The 24,470-nt window shown below is 37.1% G+C and overlaps 1 protein-coding gene across 9 annotated transcripts in view; it reads left to right on the top strand.

Annotated features, from left to right (window-relative positions):
* LOC111196715 (zinc finger protein 484-like) overlaps positions 1 to 24,470 on the top strand; it is a 353,380-nt gene that overhangs the window by 303,262 nt on the left and 25,648 nt on the right. The window contains exon 1 of one of the 9 annotated variants that reach the window (XM_049477422.1): positions 10,143 to 10,175. The exons of 7 other annotated variants lie outside the window; for them this stretch is intronic. The gene's annotated coding sequence lies outside the window, so the exon portion shown is untranslated. Of the gene's footprint in view, positions 1 to 10,142; positions 10,176 to 24,470 lie in introns of those variants that run through there. One more of the 9 variants, XM_049477430.1, reaches the window with a different exon arrangement.

The raw sequence follows: 24,470 nt of genomic DNA, 5'->3' as shown, positions 1-24,470 counted from the left end.
GAAAACTAACATCTCTGTGAATATGAACCTTGGTGATATAATGTTTCTTTTTTCATACACTGGGCTTTATATAGAGTATAATATTAATATTATTATTTTATTAAGTAAATACTACATTCACTGTTGTAAATACTTGACATCAATACCAAAATCTTCTTACTTGATTTACTTCACTTTTAAAATCCTTAGAATTTCTTGAATAAGAAATACCTAAAAACTGTAGGAATGTATGATGTATATTTTTATGCTGTCTTCTATTGTGGTTTATATGTATCATCTTGAAACTTGAAATTAAATAAAAATTACACTGTAGAACTGAACGAGATTCACACTGTAAAGGTGTAACTAATAAACCATCTTTATCCAGCGCTCAAAAAAGAGAGCTCCACTTTTCAGTTTAAAAGCTAAGTAGTACTACAAATCAAGACAAATCAGGTTATGAGGATTGAAATTTAGATCTAGCTTAAAAGTTTAAATGTAGTCTCATCTCTCTTTTAGAACCCCAAATCAGAAATTGTTGGGACATTATGGAAGTAGTATATACAGCATTTTTGTTTTAAGTTTTGGGCACAAAAGCACTAATCCATTTATCTCAGAAATATGAGTGTTTTACCTGAAAAAAAGCACCACATATGATTTGAACAGATGCAAATAAACATAATACATAAAGTAAAAAATAACAAGGAATTCTTAAGTATGTTATATCCTGTGAGCCAAGCTGAAGAACAAAGTGTAGTTCCAGATTTCTACTGTATGCCCTCAGCCAGCATGTGTATATGTTCAGTTCCATCAGCAGCTCACCTGATTTACCAAATTTAACAATTGACCAAACCAGGTGTTGATATGATGAGAACTAGAAATAATCCCATTAAGCTTGCTGTTTACAGATGCTAACCTGGCTTAGCTTTAGCTAAGGATGGGGCAAAAATCCAAAGCTGGTAGAGACAAACCCCAAAAAGTATTGATATAGGGGGGCTAAATACTTTTGCACGTCACACTTTTCAGATTTTTATTTGATGAACATATTCAAAACAATGTATGATTTTCATTTCACTTGTACAATTATGTGTTACTTTGTGTTGGTGTGTCACTTAAATTCTCAATAAAGTCCAGTTTTAGTTTGTTGTAAGATGACAATGTATTTTAAGCAACACTATTTTAAACATGATTCCATTTATAAAAGCATGAACAAAACTACTTGAAAATATACATGAAGTGAATAACTTGGGAATCCGCAGAGGTTGGTGTTTTCTACCAGCTCCACAAAAACATGATCTCCAGCAGAATATATTGAATTTCATATACCAGCACTTATTATACCACCTCAGCTTTAGTAGTTCAGTAGGTTTACCTGTTCAGGAGTGCAGGTGAAATGAATTACTGACAATCAGGATGAAACACTAAAGGAAACAGACAACAAGCCATTATTCTAGTCAACACACAGTAGTCTCACATCACAAATCAATTATCAATCAGTTAAAATTGTTTTATCAAATACGTTTTACTTAATATCATCTCACATTAATGAGAAAAAGTATTGAGGAAAACCAAAAGGACATTTGAGAAGTGCAACTATATGACATCATAATCTAGGAGAAAAAAAGGAAAAATGAGGAGAACGAAGAGATTATTGCCTGGGAATTAGACCCAAAGTGCAATTTGACCTTTTCTTATATTACATCATGTGCTGTGTTCACAGAATCATTATGGAAAAAATCCACAGTAATATTTGTTATGCTTCGGGATTCTGACTGTCTGATATATTATGTCTTAACTCTGACAGTCAGTGTTTTCACTTAAAACTGATGAGAAAATGACCTGGGAATTAGGCCCAAAGTGCAATTTGGCCATTAAATATATCATCATATGTACAATTTCTAGTGTCATTATACAAAATATCAAACGTGATATTTACTTCTTTCTTCTTTGGACTTTGACAGTGTGAAGTAATTCATTTTACATCTGACATTTACATTTATAATGCATGTGTGTGTGTATAATACATTAGCCTTGTCTCACAGTTTCTCTCTCTCTCTCTCTCTCTCTCTCTCTCTTTCTCTTTTTCATACTATATATATTACATCAGTAATGTTCAACCTGTGGGGCAGCAGTGCTGCAAAGTAAAATTATTTTAAGGATATGTAAATAGTATAGAAAATATAATTTAAGATGTTGCGTTAACAGAATGATACAAAGTTAATTTATTTGCAAAACAAAACATGTTTAAGTCGAACTTGTTGAATGGTTTGGTGTAGTTCAGCCACAGGGAGAGAGATCTAATAGATTAAAAAGCTACTTCTACTTTAACAGCAAAAGACCCTGAAGCTGCAGCATCTTCAAGTGAAGCAGCAACTGTATCTCTGACCACGAGAACCAAGAAAAGCAGCATAAATCCAAACAAATAGAATACAGCAGTGAGTATCTATAGCACTGGTCTTTAGTAGAGTTCATGTAGAGTAAAAAAATGGTTTGTGATGTTTTTCAATGCTAGTAATTATTTGAATATAATGCTATTGTGTAAAAATCACAGTACAGCAAAGTAACAAATCAAATGAGTGATATTTATGATGTTGCACAGGTTAGAATGGTAATATAATCATTATAATGAAATTATAGTTAGTTTCATTGCTGGCCTGTGCACTGCGCACACGTGAGCTCCTCCATTGGTCTGCAGCCGCAGCTCCTCATGAATAAAATTAAAAACTCTGCACTTTGCTCAAATATGTGCGCTAATCAACTCGTGGGGGTGTGAACCAGCAGACAAGATAATGAAAACTTTTTTGATGATATGAGGAAATACAGGCACCTGCCGCTCAGAATTGTAGTTAAACAGGTTTTAAACTCTACGTGCTAAAGAAATGTGGGGTTTTAATCAGACTCATAATGACAGTTTATGAGTCATGCCAGGTCAGGCCCGGGTTCTGGTTGAGCTGGATTTTTTGGGGCCGATCTAAACTCTATTCACATGCACAGGAAAAGGCCATGAAAACCCCTGACATGCCCAATCCTTTAACCTGATCTACACAAAAGCAGAGGATCAGAATTTCCTGAATAATAGTATTATAATGTTACTGAATCAGAATACACAGATTATTTAAGTATAATTTAAAACACTAACACACCACGTGATCTTGAGCTCCGTTGCTCCCCCTGCTGGTTAAACAGCGCTACTGCATATAAACACGCCTTTATAGCAGCTCCGTGTTTTTATCTCCCCAACAGATCAAAGCCCACATTAAGCAGTAATGCGCTTTAAACAGCATAAACTACACTGTGATCAATACATATCAATCTATATCTGCGCATTTCTCTTCAGTTTACAGCATTATTGATCTGTTACAGCTGATTGTTCTCCAGCCGGTCTGATCTAGACCAGGTCCAGGTCTGATCCAGGCCCGGTTCAGATCTCCATGCTGATCCTGGTTCTTCCAGTGGAATCGGACAACCTAAAAAAGGAGGTTAGAAGCCGAATGAACAGTACACTAAGAAAAAGTAAAAGAAATAAACATTTCTTTATCTCCTCTGTCTGACTTAATATTGCACTATGCAATGTTGGGGGATTCAGTATAAAAAGAACAGGAATGAGAAATTAAGCTTTTTTTTTTTTTCTAATTTTATTTCAAATTTTTCCCATTTTCTCCCCAATTTACACGGCCAATTACCCAACCCATTCATTAGGACTCCCCCTATCACTAGTGATACCTCAACACACCAGGAGGGTGAAGACCAACACATGCTTCCTCCGATACATGTGAAGTCAGCCACCGCTTCTTTTCGAGCTGCTGCTGATGCAGCATTACCGAGCAGCCAGCGCGCTTGGAGGAAAGCACAGCGGCTCGGCTCCGGTACATCAGCTCACAGACGCCCTGTGCTGCAGACATCACCATAGGAGTGATGTGGGGAAAGAGCGCCATCTACCCACCCAGAGGGAGCAGGGCCAATTTTGCTCCCTCTAACGCCGGCAGCTTGATGGCAAAGCTGCATGAGCTGGGGTTCGAACCGGCGACCTCCTGCTCTCGCCGGCAGCGCTTTAGACTGCTGGACCACTCGGCGCCCAAGAAATTAAGTATATTTAAAAGGAAAAAAAAAGCAGAGATTTGGTGTGTTGTGTTTACAGTAAACAAAACTAAATACATATGAAGATATAGAAAATCCAAAAAAATGTGGGATAATGGTTATTTCTTCTTTTCTATTGGAGAATGTAAAGCTGATGGAATTGATTTATTATTCTATAATCAATTGTTTGAAATAATTAACTACAGATAATTGATTCCCGGAAGGTCAATCTATATTGATTGTTTTTAGAACAACAAGAAATGTATAATTCATAATGTTTACACAGCTCAAGATCGAGTTATTAAAATGACACTTTTTAGAGAACTTACCGTCACGCAGAGCCTACAGCGACCGCTTCATCAGATTCTGGATCAGGAGAAGCACCCAGCCGTGATCATGTCTGTGAGCTCCTCTTTCAGTCTTCAGTCTCATTACTTTGTAAGACATCTACTACTTCATAAGTCTGTCTAATCGAAGAGAGTTTGAGATCTGCTTTAATGCAGGAGAAAGCTCTCCATGTTCTCCCTCAACTTTACTCTACCAACCAGCAAAACTGGAAAGATTTTTTTCCTCTACCAGCATGGATCTCTGATTATGACACTGAGCTATATTTAAAACATTGCTGTGATATTCTGAAGCCTGCAGTTAAACCAGTGGATTATCGTGGAACGTGGTATGAAGCATCAAGTGAAACTACGTAAAGATGCTGTAGATAATTTGGTTAAATGATTATTTTGATTGGTTATCACTGCCTTGTGTACGTTCACTCATTTGGAGGTGGAGCCTAACAGCAGTCTGTGTTTCTGTTCATTGTGGCTGCTGGAGTGAAGTGCGGATTAAACAAATAACCTGTGGTTCCTTTCTAAGACTAGAGTGGAATGAGACAACGCTGCCATTTGTACTTTGTGTTCAGACGTGGGACACAACTATTTCACATGCCCTAAATCCTACGCCAACAAATTCAAGCAAAGACTAGGCTTTCCAAGACCAAGTGATCTAAAACGCACAGAATCCGGGGCATCTACAGAGATAGAGACGGGACAGATGCAAGTTCAAGGTACGATCATCAACACTATCAAGATCCTAGAGGAAGAGCAAGTGTCTAAATCAGTCCAGAGTGGAGAAGCGGAAAAAGAAGTGTCTTAAGAGGAGCTTTATGAAGAGGGTGAAGAATCAAATTCAGATGGAAGTTCAGACAGCGACTGGTCAAGCGAATCATCAGAAAGTGCAGAAATATGAAGGACGGGTCCCACAATCAAAAGAAGATAACGATAACCCCTTTATGCAGATGCAATTTTATGCTAATTTTCATGCAATTTGCACCAACTACACCCTAAATCGTTGTATCTTAGGTTTTACATAGAGCACAATGATAAATCAGGGTTTAAACTGAACTGAAACAATTATTCACCTCCAGTCTTTTATTTCCATTATTTAAGTTCCGGTTGAGAACATCAAATGCAGACAAAAATGTAAAAACAAAAAAACTGTTATTTTTGGATTTTACAGTGTGTGTATGGATGCTGGTGATAAAAAATCAGTCATGTTCTACATTTCCTGATTCACCAGGGTCTTGAAAAACAAGGTTCAACATTTGTAAAAGATACAAGGAAGCATTAAATTTTTTTTATTACCTTATCCAAAATGTAAAAGTATACCCAAAACTTTTCTGACACCACATATTGGACATCAAAGTCTTTTAGAAAATAAAAATAGAATTTCTAAAAATTTTATCAAATCCTGTCTGTAGGTTTTCTCTGTAGTATTATGTGGTGACTTGTCTGGAAGACAGGGTTGCAGATAATACAGTTAATATTACAGGAGAAGGGAAATTACTGGGATAAGTATAACATGGGCTACAAGATTCCTTTAGAGAACTTTTTCCTCTTGAGAGAGACTTTACTCGTTTTGATTCTCGAGTTAAAACACGCATTGACAGAATATATGTTACTAAAGATATAAAAGTCCTAAATTATAGAACTGAACTCATGTAAAATTAAATCTGGGAATCAGAGAACAACGGGGGTTCTGGAAGCGAAAAATTAGAAAAACTAAAGACGTGGAAGTTTAAACCCATTCTAATGCAAAATTATGGGATACTTTTAAAAGTCAGATTAAAATGTTTCTGGTACATAATTGTGAAAAATTAAATAGTGAAGAAAATGAATATTACAGTTTTTTACAGGAGAATATGTGGAAATTCAAAGCAAAAGAGATAAAACTATAGAAGATTAAGATAATCTTTTAAATTAAGATTAAGATGAATAAACATTTTAAAAATGTACAACTTTAAGCAGGTATGGATAATAGCTGCTCAGGAAACACGGGAAATGTTATTAAACGGGTAAATGACAAGAAAAATGAAAATGATTAAAGGGATTAGAGATGAGCATGGGAATATAATAATAATAATAATAATAAAACAAAAAAGAAAAGTGGAAAAATATAAAAGAAACAAAAAAAATAATCAAAATTTTTATCAGGCTGTCCAAAATTACAAGCAGAGGACCTCTCGTCAATGTCAACCCATTACAAAGGAAGAAACTGAAGTAAAAAAGGGTTTACATGATGGGAAAACTCCAGGACTATTCATGGAATGATTTGCAGCACTATGGTTTTCCACCAAATTTCCTTTATAAGATCAAGTTATTATATGAAAAATCAGCAGCTAAATTTAATGTTAAAGGGTATTTTAACAGAATTTGAGACACAGAGGAGTCAAACAAGGCTGCCCTTTAAGTGCAGTATTATGTGTGTGTTAGCAGTTAGTCCTCTTTTAAATAAAATTAAAAATGATACCAGAATTAAAGGAATTGATATCTTAGGTAAAGAATCTTTTAAACTTACAGACTTTGCTGATGACGACATCACAGTAATCATAAGAAATCAAAAAGAGTTCCGGATTATAGAATTTATGAAGACGTAGCAGGAGCAAAATTATATTTCGATAAAACAGAAGACATCTGGATGGGATAAAATGATCCTCTATTTTTGAACTTAGCAAATAAAAGTCAAATAAAAATGATAGGACTTTATAACAAAAGATAAATGTGCTAAAATTAACTGGAGAAATAAGGAAGAGGAAGTTGAAAATAAATTAAATCAGTGGAAATAACAAATTATAAAACTAGGATACAGATAACTAAAACTTTTGTTTTGTCAAAAAATGTGTTCCTTGCTACGATATATATACAGTCATATGAAAAAGTTTGTGCACCCCTATTAATCTTAATCATTTTTAGTTGTAAATATTTGGGTGTTTGCAGCAGCCATTTCAGTTTGATATATCTAATAACTGATGGACACAGTAATATTTCAGGATTGAAATTAGGTTTATTGTACTAACAGGAAATGTGCAATATGCATTAAACCAAAATTTGACCGGTGCAAAAGTATGGGCACCCTTATCATTTTATTGATTTGAATACTCCTAACTACTTTTTACTGACTTACTGAAGCACAAAATTTGTTAGGTGACCTCATTGCGCTTTGAACTTCATAGCCATGTGTATCCAATCATGAGAAAAGGTATTTAAGGTGGCCAGTTGCAAGTTGTTCTCCTATTTGAATCTCCTGATGGACTTCACTTTGTCAGGCAGATTCTATTTAAGTGATGTCTTGATTGAGAACAGGTGTGGCAGTAATCAGGCCTGGGTGTGGCTAGAGACAGTGTACTCAGGTCAGAAACCAAAGTGAGATCTTAGCAACCACTTAGCAACATCTTGCCAACTACCTAGCAACTGCTTAGCAACCTTTAGAAACCACCCTAGACACCATAGCAACCACATATTAACAACATAGCAACTTCCATGGATAGGAAAGAATGAGATCAGCTGGCTACCTGAATGTACTAAATGACCAGTTCATTCCATCAATGGATTTCTTTTTCCCTGAAGGCAGAGGCATATTCACATGGTTATTGTCATTTACTTCCTGTCATGTTTCACAGAATGATAACATTTAAAATCATACATATAAAAAACACTTTATTACATATTTGAGTATACAACACAAATACATGCATGTCCATCCTGTCATCTTTTCTAGGATGCTGGCACTTCTATTACTACGATACACATACCTGTAGATGACTTACTGTTTATTCCAATAAGATTAGTTGACAGGATTTTTTTTTTTTTACTGCTACAAATTTTACTAGAGTTAAATGTTTTAACAGCTTTAGCTTTAAAGTCAGTTTGTTTCTTATTAGCAACTGTGCTAACCAGAAAATTTCTGACAACACTACATTTTTTAGCACTGTCGCTTATTATAGACCAGGCAGGGTCTGTAAAATGCTGTGATTGGTCAGAAGACAAGCCAATCCAGTCGCTGTCACTACCTAGCTTGGACCTGCCCATACTGATCTGTGACGCTGCATAAAAGTAGGTCTGCCACTAGATGGAGCCAGCGAGTGAGTCCAAATTGAATGGGGTGAATGAAGCTAGCTAATTGATTTTTTTTTCTTTTTTCCTGTAATCCACCACGTATTAGTATGTTTTTCTTTTTAGTATAAAGCCAATAATGAGAATTTATAACGAGAATTTATTACGTAAAAATACTCTTTCTCTCTCTCTATATATATACACACACACACACAATGTATGTACTATGTATATATTCTTTATATAAACAAAACTAATTGACATTAATTGATAATTCCTGTTTTTGTTTGTACAGAATGAATAAAAAAATCTAATCATACCCATGCTCTTCAGTGATCAAAGTTTGAGTGGCAATCAGAACATCAAAACGTGCAACTCAGTATGAATTAACTGAAGACACAGCAAAAGTCAAACAAACAGAGAAAAATTACATGTGTTCTCTCTGTGACGGAACAGCATTTTTTTTTTGGTTCCTCTTAAAGAGGACCAAATTTCTAAATTCAAGGAGGGGGAGACATATATTATAAAAAATGCCACATTGAAGCAGGACCACCTCTACAAACAGTTTATTGGAAATGGGGCCAAGGTGTTCCAAACACACAGTGCAGGAACATTTAATTTACCTTATGAAAGAATGCATCATGCCTTCCTCAGAAAAAGGTGACCTGATAAAGCCGGGACTGAACCTGAAAGAGGTGATGTATTATTGCTTTTCATTTTCAAAAGAGTTTTTAAAGAAATTCTTGTTATGCTCATGCAAAATTTCAAATGTGTTTATATACTTATTTTGTGTGTATTGTGTTTTAAATGTGTAAAAAGATGGTCATGTGGTGTTCTGTATAAAAAAATGTAATAAAATGGTGACAATTTTTTTAAAGAAAAAAAGTGAATGGTATGCTTTAGTAATAAAGACTTGCCACTGCATGTCAAGATATAGAAGACAGTAAAATTATTCTGCATTACGTATAAAAAGCTGCAAACCTGCTTATTAAGAAATTACAGCACTAAAATAATTGCAAATTTACTTTCTTTTCTTTTTAGAAGTAATATGATTTTACATTTTCACGCTATATAATGCTTGAATAATTCTATCAAGTAACATTACTACAAATAATAGATTTTAAATGTATTAATACAGTATTTTAAACATGTAATTTACTATACTTAGACTTTAAAATTAGAGAAAATATACAAGAAAATCTTATAATCTTACAGGAAGTCATTGTTAAATTAGGTATGGTAATTTTCTGTAATTTTATGGTAACCTGCAGACATTCTACCAGTTTTACGATTTTTTTGCAGTGCATTATGAATTAAAGATTAAAGTTCATGTTAGAAAATCAGAAATCAGTTTAAATGAGCTCTGTGTGTAACTCCAGCATCAGTAGCAGTAATGCTAGTAAATCTACTGACTAAAAAACATTAGTTTTAGAAAATGGAAATATATGGGTACGTTTTCTTTCCTATTTTAGTGAAATACTTTGTTCTACTTTGTAAAATTAAAGGAAAACCCCAGAGAAGTAGTTATACAGTGTTTTAAATGAGAGTTTTAGCTTTTTAGCTCCATTCAGCTCCATGCATTGAGGACTCCCTCGCGGGCTCCCTCTAGCGGTGATGGGGTATAATGTGATATAGCGGGGGAGGGGGCGGGGCTCTACATAACCCGGATGAGGCTGAGCTTCCGGGGTCTGTAGCTGGAGCGGAGGAGGAAGAGCAGGATCAGCTGAACTACAGAAGGTATGGAGAAGTTTCTCTTTCTCTCTCTCTCATCACTAATACACACTTGAGATAAATGTGGGTTAAATCTGAGATAAATCTGAGATAAGTCAGAACTAAATCTGAGATAAATGTGGTGTAAATCTGATCTGGATCCTTCATAAAATCAGGGTCTCCAAACGCACAGCGGTCCAGTCTCAGCATGGATCTGCTTCTGGGTTCAGACTGATAGCAGATCAGAACCAGGCAGATCCTCCAGTTCTTGAGTTCTTCAGTCTGAATGTGGATCAGATCCGCTGAGCCTTTACTCCTTATTCTGCGTGGTGATCAGGGGGCGTGTGTTCGAATGTCTGGTGCAGCAGCAGCTCCATAATTTTCCCGTCAAAATAAAAGTCTACCTGTTAAATATTACATTTAAAAATAATTAGTTTTAGAAATTATTGTAGTGAGGTAAGGGTCAGGCAAGACTTCGTAAAGTGGAATTTTACTTTGCCACTAGTGTTTTAATAATAATTATTAGCTTACTGATTTAAAAGAAAACTCACTTTTTTACTGTAATAATAAACATAATTAAAAAATCATTTTAAAATGTTCACAGTATCTTTAGCTACACTTAATAATAATAATAATAATAATAATAATAATAATAATAATAATAATAATAACACGACACATTAAGAGACTTGACATTGTGAATGAAGATACATCAAAATCATATTTTATCAGAATAGAAAAACTGAGAATAAACAGAATATAATAATCTGTTATTTGGCTATAATATTTACTACTGAAGCAAGTGTAGCACAGTAATAAAGTTATACTGTAACTGTAATTCATATAATCTAATTAGCCATTTGTTTAATGCATTTTAATGGTTAATAATGTTTTAACTTGTCTTCTAAGAATTAATTGATAACTTAATAATTTTACAGCGTTTATTACTGTTGTAAGTGTAACAGAGTAATAAAATAACTTTGTTTTAGATGAACTTTATAAAATGAGGCACTTTAATGCTGTTAAATGAAGTTTTGGCGGCCCCTGCTGTTTAGTGGTGAACTGCAGTTAAGCTACGTTTGGTCTTTCTGAGCCACCGTACCTCAGCAGCGGTCTGTGTGTTTCTGTGCTGCGGGTAGGTGCTGAGCTCCGTGTTTTATGAATAAATAGTGGTTAAAAACATGTTTTAAGTTAAAAATACTGCTATTAATTCGAGTATAAGACAGATTAAAAAGTGTTTTTGTAGAGAATTCACTGATTTAGGTAATAGTTAAGAGTTTATGAGCTTATTTCTCTCTTCTCTGTTAGAAGTTCAGTGAGACTAACACGAGTTTTCCCTCCACTGTCTGTAGCTGTGCCAGCAGAATATCAGATAATCCTATTATTATTATTATTATTAATTATTATCATTTAATGAGAAATATTTTATTTATTTATTCAGCTCTGTCTTAACTGCAGTAGCCGCTCCAGTAAAAAACGGCTAACCGGCGGTGCTAACTGTATTTCCGAGCTGAATTAATCACTGTTTTTAATAACTGATTAATTTCTTACTGCTGGTTAGGGTTGGTAGGATCTGTGGTTTGATATTAGATGTGGATTATGGCTGTAGTTCACTCAGTATAGTTATTTATTACATTCACAATGCCGGAATGCATTTGCTAGCTAGGCTAACAGACTGCAGATCTTCATAGAGATGGCTAACGGCTAACTGGCGATGCTAACTGTATTTCCGAACTAAATTAATGATTGTTTTTTAATAACAGATGGGTGTGTTTGTGCTGGTTAGTGTTTGTAGATCCTGTGGTTTTATAGTATATGTGTATGTGAATTATGACTATAGTTTACTCCAGTCTGTAGTTATAATACCTTTACAACACCGGAATGCAGCTGCTGTTCAGTTCAGTGCTAATGCTAGCTAGGCTAACAGACTGCTGGTGTTAATCTGTTTACCTCTCGGGCGCTAGCTTTACGTGTACCGTTCTGCTGTACAGCGTTTCCAAAGTTAAAACTTTAGACTTTTTTGTAGACAAACAGCTAAAGTTACTCAGTCAGCCGCAGACTGAAGCTGCTGGTGGTTCAGGTAAACTGTTAACTGGAAACCGGATCAGTGATGAGTTTCAGGTTAACGTTATGGCGGGTTTATTGTCCAGCTCAAGCTGTGGACTGGAATATAAATCAATAAGTGGATCGGCCGTGCCCGCCCGATATCCGATTCGCCGAATTACGTCAATATCGGCCCCCATACCGATATTGTATCGGATCGGTCTCATCTCTAATATTAAGAAATGCTTAATAAAAGTAGCGTAATGAAGAAATTCATTGTTTAATTTACTGGCAGCATCTTTTATATTAGGGGTATAGAGTATATTGATAAACGCAAAACTGTATTACCCAGCAACACTTGTTTTAGTACAGATATTACAGTCAAACCTCTAAAATCCACTGGTTTTGTTTATTCTTCTAGTATAAATCATGCTGTCAGTGGCTAAAATAAATATATTTTTATTTATAATTCTACTTGTATTAAAGAATTATGTGTTCTGGATCAGAATATTATCATAAAGTACAGGGGTTCAATTGTATTTCTTAAGAACACTCACTTAAAACAAGACATTACAAACAATTCAAACAAGAACCTGATTTCAGCTATGTGATGCTACCAAAATATCCTAGAGTAAAATAACTAAATAAATAATAAGAATTTTATCAGATTTGTATCAGAATTTCATGATTCTAATAATGCACTCTGAATATCTCCATGTATCCAGGATTAAAGTAAAATAAATGATACTGGACAGATATAATCTGTCTTTAGTAGATATATAATGAGGGATTGAGAAACAGTGTGAATTTTTCCTTTTGCTAAAAACAGTATAAAAAAAGTAGTACCCTGACATGATAATTAGGGGTGGGTAATATGGCACAATATTGTAGGGTATAATATTGTTCACAATATTTCAAAATGCTGGTTATATTTCACACAGTGGTGTGAAAAAGTGTTTGCCCCCTTCCTGCTTTCTTGTTGTTTTGCATGTTTGTCACACTTAAATGTTTTGAAACATTAAACCAATTAAAATTTTAGTCAAAGACAACACAGGTAAACACAAAATGCTATTTTTAAATGAAGATGTTTATAATTAAGGGAGAAAAAAATCCAAACCTACATGGCCCTGTGTGAAAAAATGATTGCCCCCTTGTTAAAACATACCGTCACTGTGGTTTCTGACACCTGAGTACACTGTCTCTAGCCACACTCAGGCCTGATTATTGCCACACCTGTTATCAATGAAGACATCACTTAAATGGAACCTGCCTGACGAAGTGAAGTCCACCAAAAGATCCTTAAAAGCTACACATCATGCAGAGATCCAAAGAAATTCAGGAACAATTGAGAAAGAAGGTGATTGACCTGGAACTGGACCTTCCCAGAAGTGACCGGCTGCCCAAAATTACTGCAAGCGTGCAGCGACGACTCACCCAAAACGTCCCAAAAGACCCCACAACAACATCCAAAGACCTGCAGTCCTCACTTGCCTTAGTTAAGGTCAGTGTTCATGCCTCCACCATCAGAAAGAGACTGGGAAAAAATGGCCGACATGTCTAAATTTCTAGACAAAAACCACTGCTGTGCAAAAAGAACATTAAAGCTCGTCTCAAGTTTTCCAAAACACATCTTGATGATCCCCAAGACTTTTGGGAAAATATTCTGTGAACCGGTTTTGCGGCACCAGGGCCTGGAAGATCTGCTGTGATAAATGGAACTATGAATTCTGCTGTCTACCAAAAGATCCTGAAGGAGAATGTCTGACCATCTGTTTGTGACCTCAAGCTGAAATGAACTTGGGTTCTGCAGCAGGACAATGATCCAAAACACACCAGCAAGTCCACCTCTGAATGGCTGAAGAAAACCAAAATGAAGACTTTGGTGTGGCCTAGTCAAAGTCCTGACCTGAATCCGATTGAGATGCTGTGGCATGACCTTAAAAAGGCTGTTTATGCTCGAAAACCCTCCAATGTAGCTGAATTACAACAATTCTGCAAAGATGAGTGGACCAAAATTCCTCCACAGTGCTGTAAAAGACTCGCAAGCGCTTGGTTGCAGTTGTTGCTGTTAAGGGTGGCCCGACCAGCTATCAGGTTTAGGGGTAATCACTTTTTCACACAGGGCCATGTAGGTTTGGATTTTTTTTCTCCCTTAATAACCTTCATTTAAAAATAGCGTCTTGTGTTTACCTGTGTTGTCTTTGACTAATATTTAAATTGGTTTGATGTTTTTTCACACCACTGTACATGTAAATTCTACCTGACTATAACCATCATATATATCCACAAACAACAAAACCCAGACTACTACTCTATAAAGTAACGTTATGAATATGAAGCTAAACAGACTATCTCAGTAAAACACCACAGCAACAAAATAAGATGCTACTTACTTGTCCAACAAGAAGCCGAACATTTCGGCTTCTGTTTTCAGCTGTTTAGCGTCTCTTAGCTCACGCCAACGAGTGAAAGAGATTCCCATATTTATTCTTGGCCATTCTCTAGGCCGATTAGTCTCTCTTTCTCACTTTCTGGCTTTCACAGACATCTTCCATCTCTGTCCAGCTTCTAGTCCAACTGACTGTCACAGGCTGTATTTTATTAAGCACACAGAGGGTTTGATCTGTGTGTTTAGATTTTTGAGTCTTTTTAACCATCAGAAACAATCTCATCACAGTTCACATGGTTAGCTCTGTTACCTTTTTCTTAGAAAAATCGCCGTTTATCCAGATATGTTTTAACATCAGATCTGCAACCCACTGCAGGAACTTAAAAATCCTCCCCAGCGAGACAGAGGGGGGTGGGGCTTCTCTACCTGCGCTCCGCAAAACCAGCAGGCTGATTGGCTGTTTCTCCTGAAAGGCGGAACTTTATCCTTGAACTGGCTCCGTGATTAGTGTTAAGAGATTTTCCATTTACACACGGCCAGTGGCCTGTCTCATCATTAATAATACAGCTGAGCTGAGCAAAATCATTCTGGGATAAAGCCCCTGAAGCCCAGGCCAGGGACGCCCCTGGTTAGAACTGCAGGGTGGAAAGCAGGTCGCAGTTCTCGAAAGAGGCAAACTTACAGAGCCTGGTTTGAGCTCAGAGGAGCTCCGGCACAGACACGAGAGGACCACTATTCCTCCTATTACACCTCAGTGCAGCGCTGCAGTGAGTCAGAAGCTGTAATTTTACTTCTTTAAAAACTTCAACAGTCAAGGAAATCCTTCCTAGTGTGCCTTTAAATAAAGATACTCAGGGAAATGGGAATACGAGTATCTTCTCAAGATCAACTTTGAGTCTTTTATCCAGAACTAACAAAAGGTAGAAAACCCCAGAAGAAGGGAAAACAAAAAGCAGCCCCAGGAGAACACCCAAGGAGGCTTTAAAATAAAACCTAAGGACATTTGTCTTTCTTTCTTTCTTTCAAACTAAGAAAGTTCTCAGCTTCTAGTGAGACTGGAACAGAATCAAGACTGTCTGAACAGTGGGCAGTCCTTATAAAGGCACTAAGCAGGTGTCTGCCTGATTATTGCAAATGGCAAAATGTGGCCTCCCTCTAGTGGCTGGAGGACCACCAGGTACAGTACAGAAGCTTTTATGGTAATATGAAGATGTCCCAGTAGTTTTGTCAATGTAGTGTAACTGATTGATTTAGACAGTTCTCTTCAGTTAATTGACCTGCTTTTATATTAATATTCAATGGCATTTTTCTTTGTTTTTTTTTTGTTTTTTTCCAGAAATGAAAATATTCCCCTGAAATTCATCACTGAACAGGGTACTCTCAAAAATCACCAGCGCATTCACACAGGAGTGAAACCATATTACTGCTCAGAATGTGGGAACAGTTTTACTCAACAGAGTCATCTCAATAAACACCAGCGCATTCACACAGGAGAGAAAACTATCCCAAATTTGTCCCAAAAATTGTGATCTCACGATCCAGTTTATACCCAAGAGCTGTTATTAAAATAGATATATAGATAAATAAAGGAATACAATAAAAACAGAATATACATAATAGATAAGATAAAGATACCCCCAAAAAAGAAAAATAAATAGAAGAGAAGACGTCCAGAGTGCAAGTGTGCTATAGCAGCATGATAATGAAATTAGAGCAGTAAAAGATAAAGTGTCTCAGTGCGGCTCAAGTGACTGTGTTTGTAAACAGTAATTGTCCTTGTGTGTCAGTGCAGTGTGTTGTTAGGTGGAGTTTGAGAGTCTTACAGCTTCCGGAATGAAGCTGTTTCTCAGTCTTGTTGTTTTGCACTTGATGCTCCGCAGCCTCCGGCCTGAGGGGAGTGGGACAAAAAGTGTGTGTGCTCAGGCAGGGATGGGTCTTTGGAGCTTTGTGCAACGTTAGATTTGTAGTCCGTGATGCACTTGATGCCCCTCCACATGCTCTGTGGATCCTGGGAGGAAAAGTGTCCCTGGATTTTCTGAGCATATGCAGCTTTTGCCCTCTTAACTCCAACAGTCAGCTCTCTTCTGCGTTCAGCCAGGGCACATCCTCCACACTCTTGCTGATGTACCGAAGAATGCAGATGTGTATTCCTCCAGATCCAGCTCCCCCTCACACTAAGCAGCCTCCCTGAAGACCTGCCAATCTGTGCAGTCGAAGCAGTCCTGCAGCACAGCGTCGCCGTCATTGGGCCACACAGTGATGGTCTTCTGTGTGGGTTTGGAGCGTCGCAGCGGGGGGTGGTATGCAGGGACCAGCATGAAGGAGATGTGGTCGGAAAGCCCGAGGTGGGGGCAGGGGAAGGCTCTGTTGGTGTAAACACAGTCTAGCGTGTTATTACCTCGCGTTGGCATGTTCACGTGTTGTTCAGCGTGTTCTTCAGTTCTACGTAGTTAAAATCGCCTGCTACCACGTAGAATGCATCCGGATGCTTGTTCTGAAGCGAGCTAGTGTTGTCATAAAGCTCCTTCAGCGCGTTGTTAGCATTAGCATCCGGTGCTATTTAAACAGCATTCACGAACACCACCAAAAACTCACGAGGCAGATAGTGTGGGCGACACTCAGCTGTTCTGTGGCCTCGGAGCAGTGGCTGTTTACCAACACGCAGTTTGTGCACCAACCTTTGTTTATGTAGAGGCACAAGCCACCCCCCCGGTCTTTCCCCGAAAGCAGGCTGCGGTCCGCTTGGAAGAGCTACCGGCCGGCGAGCTGGAAGGCTGAGTCCGGCATGGTGTGGTTCAGCCAGGTGAGACAAATCACAGCGCAGTTCCTCATCTCCTCAGAAACACTCATCCTCAGCCGCAGCAGATCAAGCTTGTTATCCAAAGAGCGGAAGTTGGGTCAGAACTGACGTAAAAACAGCTCAAAATAGGGTGTTAGCTAGGAGCGTGAGAAGCCGCTGCACTACTGTGCATCGCCATCTTGCATCTTACATTCAGTGCTTGCACCAGATGTTAGATTAGCATAACTTAGTCTTTAAAATTTAGACGTCGTAGTTTTTAGGAGTAAAGTAGGATTCTTAGCTTGCAACTAAATGTTTAGGACCAAACCTTTAACCTAAGGTCCATCCATATGAAAGGAGAAGGGGAAAACACCACCAGAGCCACAGAGAGACGACACTGTGCTGGGTACTGCCGTGTGGACCGGAGGAGCATCCAGACCCCCGCAGAGAGGCCAACAAAATCCTTTCCAGAGGTTAAATAAAATGCTCCAGCCGTAGTTCCCATACTGAAATCAACCCACTCCAGACTTGTGTAGCGCAGTAAGGTTGCAGCCTCATTCACTCCCTCTGCTGGTGTTCTCATTTGTCTATGATTCAGTCGCTCTGATTAAAAATGTTACAATAGAGGGATATAGGTGATTATTTGGTTGCATTGTATATGTCAAGTTTTATACGCTCATCATTCCCTTTTTGAGTATTATATGTTGCTGAAGGTTTTTTATTCTTCAAATTTACTAAGAACATCCAAATGATTTAGTTTCTTAATATTTTTTATCCAGTACCAACAATTATCTTTGTATTGCTTCACCTCTATATTTACTCTTCTGTGTGTTTTAATAAAAGGCTTTTATATGGCAGATCTGCAATCTCATTGTGTTTTCTCAATATATGTGTGACATGAAACCTATAGGCCTGGGATTATCTTATGTTATTATTTGTTAAATACACGAAGTCGCCCAAAGGGAAAAAAAACAGTGTGAAATGGATTTGGGTTGAAGTGAAACATGATAGTCAATTTCAGATTGAAATTAAGAAAGAAATTGGTTTTTTTAAGGCTTAAAAGGGATACATTTACTTCCAATGGTATAGTAACATGCGTTTAACTTGTATTCATATGCTTATAGTTAGGGTTGCACCGATAACGTATCGGCACCGATACTGGCACATACACACAGTATCAGTATTGGCAATGGGTATCGATACCATTTCCGGGTTTGATATACGGGAGTAAACAATAGCGGGGTAAACAGCGCGGGTAGAACATACAGACAAAACGGAGCAGCATAGCAAAATGCTGGTACTACAGCAGCCTACCTTTCTGCTCAAACAGCAAATTAAACAAACAAACCTGAACAACCTGCTAACCGAGCCGAACGCTAACCAGACCGAATGCTAACCGAGCCGAACACTAACCAAACCGAATGCTAACCGAGCTGAATGCTAACCGAGCCGAACACTAACGCTATGGAGCAGGATTACAGCCATCCAGCATCTCCTGGTGACTAACTTTACAACTCCTGTATCAGTTTATACATTACAGATCTGTATACACAAATGACCATCTAAATGACCATCTAAATAATTATTACTTGCTTGAGTAACAGTCTTAACCTCGTAATGTGCCCTGGCCCGCCGGTGACATAATTAATATCTATCTGTGTTTCTGAATAATTATAGATTCAATATGGACACCCAATATGCCAATTTAAATCTTAAAATATCAGTTATCGATCATATTTACCTGCATTTCCTATAGGATGCATGGTTCCTGAATTAGAACCGAAAGAGTGCGTTTTACACTGTTTCACTGCTGCGTTTTTTTTTACAGGTCTTTACTTCAGCACACACACATACAGCGCTCACCTCGCCCCACATATCAGTAAAAGTTAGATCCATCAAACCAGGTCCAAACAGTGCTTGACAAAACGTGAGAAGAATATTTGTTTTAAAGCCGTATTAAAACCCTCTGGAGAGACATGTCATCTGCTGGTGTTGATCCACTGTGTTTTATTATCAAGTCTAAAGTCAGTGCAGAGTTGTCTTACAAAATCTTACAGCACGTCATGCTTCCCTCTGCTGACAGCTTTTAAGGAGCTTTCACGTTTTTAACTAAATTAATGAAATAAAGTAAATTTTCAAAGATTTCGTCAGTATACAGTATCAGCTGTAGGGCATTGGGTCAAACAGAGAACAATGGATGTGATTTCAAAATATCACCATCAACAATGTCCTTTAAAAATCCAATGCACTCAGATCTAACAGCAAGGACATGAGCGGGTCCTTGTCCTTTATAGCATGCAGACTGGGAATTCTCAATTTCTTGTGCTTCCACTACTCCAAACAGCTTCTTGACAGCGGAGTCTTGCATATATGTAGTGGGAACTCTGGCAAATGGGTCTTCAAAATGATCAAACGTCCAGTGACTCACTAAGAAGCTGATTTGTAACTTCTGGATGTTTCTGTAATAGCCCGGGGAGGGGCCATGGATAAAAAAAGTTAAATCAAGTGAATGATAAAGAAGTTCTAGCAGGAAAACTCTAGAGACAATGTGCAGCAAGAAAGATTTGATCCCAATAAACACACATGACAATTAGTGATAGTGAATATAGTGTAAAGAGTCTTTGGCGAAAGCCCAGTGGAAAGCCCAGGTCTGCTGCGTCTGGAACCTCGCAGATCCTGGCGTACAGGTACGGCGGGGGCGGAGCCTATCCCAAAAATATGAAAAGATATAATTACCCACAGGAGGATCCTTTACCTGGTTCACGTATTCTGGAAGGAAAACCGTTATAAACAGGCTTAAAAGGTGTTCAAGATTTAAGTGTTATTTGCTGGGTACACGTGTATTATATATAGTTGCACTCATGTTATGGTAGCATACATTTATTAGGTACTTTATATACATTTGTATAAACTGGTTGAGCTTATTTATAAGCGTATGATAAGCATAACGTTGACTTGATCAGCATGAGAAAACACTGCGGACTACCAATACATTAAACCTTTGAGGGGCACGACTTCTGGACGCCGTCGTAGCAAAACGTGGACTACGAGTCCAAAAGGGTATAAGAGCGGGCACGCCCCGCTGCGCAGCAAAACTCAGACTAGGAGTCTAATGAGCGCAGGAGCGGGCACGGCCCGTGTTGATACTCGAGTAAAAGTAAAAAAGTACTCAATTTAAAATATACTTGCAGTAAAAGTTACATAGTTACTTTTAATTATGTAGGTGACTATAAACCGTATTTTTATAGTTTTACAGTTTTATCAGAATTATTTTTTTTAAACTTGGCATTGCTATGCTTTAACTGCTATTTACGTTTTTTTTTTAAAACATTCAAGCAGATTGTTAAGTTCCCAATAAAAACTTAAGGAATTATTATTAAAAACATGAAATCATACAAAAAAGAATCGATGGGTAGCGTAACTCGACAGGACACCAGTTCCCCTGAGCTGCGCACACAGACCCCAGGCTACACAGCTGATTTACACAGCGCCTCTCCCGCTAATCGTAAAACACTGCTGAGAAAAGTTCAGCTGCGCTGCCACGAAGAACAAAACTCAGCGCAAACTATGTGTGATAAAATCGGTGGGAAATAAACACAGCGAACATTATGAGGCATTTCTCTCACCACCAAGACTTTCAGAAAGGTAAACTCTATTTATGGACGCAGGTTAAGCACGTAACGTAGTGCAGCTCAGCTAACGTCTTAGCTAACCTAGGCAGTTTGATATGTCTCCAGTTTAGTTCAGTGTTGTTTAAAAGGGATTTTAACGATTTTTACGCTAATATTCAATTATTCAGAGAATTTTAATTTTATCAATTAATATTACAAAATTTATTGAAAACACCTAAAATATACAAGTGAACATGTAATATTCAAAATATGGTAAAAACAAGAAAAAAATACAGGTGCTTTTCAGATTTTCTAATTTTTTTTTAAAATGAAATATTTATATGTTTGTATAAACTGCTCTCTTCCACTGGTTAGATATTATAGTGATCTGCTCCTGAGATATTCCTTTCTTCCTCCAAAGGACTGAAAACTTAAAAGAACAAAAACATTTTATAACTTATTTTGCAGTAAAGAATGTGTTTCTGTATTCTATATATCTGCTTAGTGACAGTGTTGGGTTACAAACCCTGCCACAGATCTGTCCCCGCCTAACGCGGCACCTGATTGGCTGATTCACATGTCTTTCTTCAGAGAAGACTCTGTTGATTCTGCGCATGTGCATTAGTAAGCTGTAAATCCAGCCAAACCTAAAGCGTTAAATTCGATATTATAAGCACTGCTTTGACAAAAATGAGGATTACTGTAGAATGGACTGATGGATTTACTTATTTGGAGCGATTTTGAAGCAGCAAAATCTAAGCAACTAGAAGAGCTCTAGTTACCCAGGGGGATTAATTACACAAGCTGCTGTAAACCTGTATAAAACAGTCTAACACTCTTTAGGCTCTTATTAAGGAACTGTACAGTGAAATGGTTGGCTGTTCCATAATCCTGAGAGTCAGGCATTTGGAATGATGTGTAACATGTCCACATTGAATCAAATATGGACGTACGTAAAAAGCAAATATGCAAATTATAAGTAATATTTTAATAAATAGGCATATTTCGCCCTAAATTTTCTAAAAGGAAATACAGCTAAATCTGCTAGATAACGGAAAAGCAGAGATTCTAAGCTTTAATATATTACATATTGTGTGTTGATCCTATAATTATTCATAAACACAGCCAGATATTAATTATGACATTTTTCTGCTTTGTGATAGGACGCGTTAAGACGAAAAAGTAGAAGCTTTTTAATGCCAGTGTTACCTACTCTCAACGCTCTCCTAGCCTAGCCAGGGATGGAGTTTTAATTTCTGGACCTGGATTACCCACGTTTAGCTGCATGTGAGTTTGGCTGATTCTCTCAGAACCATTCTAGGTTTCAAGCCTAAACTCATAAAATTAACTAGGCTATTTTAATTTAATTGAATCACTTTTTTTATAGTTCAGACAGTTTTTTCCCAGCATTTTATTTTTTACTCAGTAAAGAGGAGTTTTTCAATGTAGCGAAGTAAATTACTTGTGTCAAAATGTAATTAAGTAAAAGGAAAACTACTTAAAAAATTACAAATTACTCAAAATCTACTCAATTACAGTAACGTCAGTGAATGTAAAAATTGTGCCTTTTACTGTATGTGTATGTGTGTCCAGTACATACCCGCCATTTCTAATGTTCAAACTTCTTAAATGAATATACTACAGGAAACTGAAGAGGAACATGAAAGAAGAAGCATCACAGTTGTGTCAGAGTCTGATGATGGCAATGTTCTCCTTCTAACAAAAGATCTGGAGGAGCTGAGTGTACCCCCAGGGCTCTTACCTGAAGAGGCTGATGAGCTAATTAAAAGGCTGCCAGTGGACCTGTCAGTTACAGCTAAGGGATAACAGGTTACAGAAGTGAAAACACTAGATCCTGAAATGTAAAAAACAAAGTTCAAATGTGATTGCTCTGTTCTGTCAAAGTTGTTCTGTCAGAATTAAAGTGTTAAATCGACAATTTGAAATGTACAAATTTAAATGATCATATCCTAGATGGTTTCAGAGGTGTTGCAAGTTGATTTCTATGTTATGTCAGGTGGTTGTTAAGGTGTTGCAAGGCAATTGGTATGGTATTCCAGGTATGTGTGTGTGGTGTGTTCAGTGTGTGGTGTGTGCAGTGTGTGGCGCCATGTAAGATTATTGGCTGAGCTGTTTATGCTGTGGTTGTGTTGTTTTACATTAAAAATATAAAGTTATGTTTTGTTGATGTTAATTTTGTGTGTAAATCACATACAGAGAATGCTTTACTGTTTATTCATTTTTATTGTAAAATATTGCAGTAAAACAATAAAATAGTAATAATAGTAAATTAAATACACAGTTTTTTTTAAATGTCTGCTTAATTAAATGAATATGTGTAATTTGATAATAGACTGCATAGTATTGTAGGCAATACTTTAATTTTAGTGTCTGCTGTAGTATCTACCAAAAAGAATTCTGTAAGTGCTATAAACTCATTACCTATTATTAGTGGTTCTGATTTGGAACTGACTTCACAAACGGAACAGCTGAACAGTTTGAATCTGTTTATGTCTGTGGATCGGTTAGACTGATTTCATGAAATAGACGCTTCTTTGTGAATCTGTAAATTGGTCATATTCATTATTTGGCATTTTGTCCTTTATTTTCCTGTGGCTTCATGCCTTAACCATCCTATGTTCATTTTTCATTTTTTGGGTCAATTTGATCCAGTGCATGTTTAATTATCCTATTAATATCCAAAATAATAATTATACAAACTAATAATTGTCCAAAATAACAATTATTAAAACAAAATCCTAATCACTCGTTTTTCAAAAACTTTTTTTAATTTTTCACTACTTTTGAAAGACCAACATACAGGTCCTTCTAAAAAAAATAGCATATTGTGATAAAGTTCATTATTTTCAGTAATGTACAGAAACATTAGACTTTCATATATTTTAGATTCATTACACACAACTGAAGTACTTCAAGCCTTTTATTGTTTTAATATTGATGGTTTTGGCAAAAAAGTAAAGAAAAAACAAAAATCCCTATCTAAAAAAATTGCATATTTTACCCGACCAATAAAAGAAAAGTGTTTTTAATACAAAAAGAGTCAACCTTCAAATAATTATGTTCAGTTATGCACTTAAAACTTGGTCGGGAATCCTTTTGCAGAATTGACTGCTTCAGTGCGGCGTGGCATGGAGGCAATCAGCCTGTGGCACTGCTGAGGTGTTCTGGAGGCCCAGGATGCTTCGATAGCGGCCTTAAGCTCATCCAGCGTGTTGGGTCTTGCATATCTCAGCTTTCTCTTCACAATATTCCACAGATTCTCTATTGGGTTCAGGTCAGGAGAGCTGGCAGGCCAATTGAGCACAGTAATACCATGGTCAGTTAACCATTTACCAGTGGTTTAGGCACTGTGAGCAGGTGCCAGGTCCTGCTGAAAAATTAAATCTTCATCTCCATAAAGCTTTTCAGCAGATGGAAGCATGAAGTGCTCCAAAATCTCCTGATAGCTAGCCGCATTGATCCCGCCCTTGATAAAACAC

Source organism: Astyanax mexicanus, chromosome 4, assembly GCF_023375975.1.
Source record: "Astyanax mexicanus isolate ESR-SI-001 chromosome 4, AstMex3_surface, whole genome shotgun sequence".
Taxonomy (NCBI): Eukaryota; Metazoa; Chordata; class Actinopteri; order Characiformes; family Acestrorhamphidae; genus Astyanax; species Astyanax mexicanus.
This window is presented reverse-complemented; position numbering and strand designations above follow the sequence as displayed.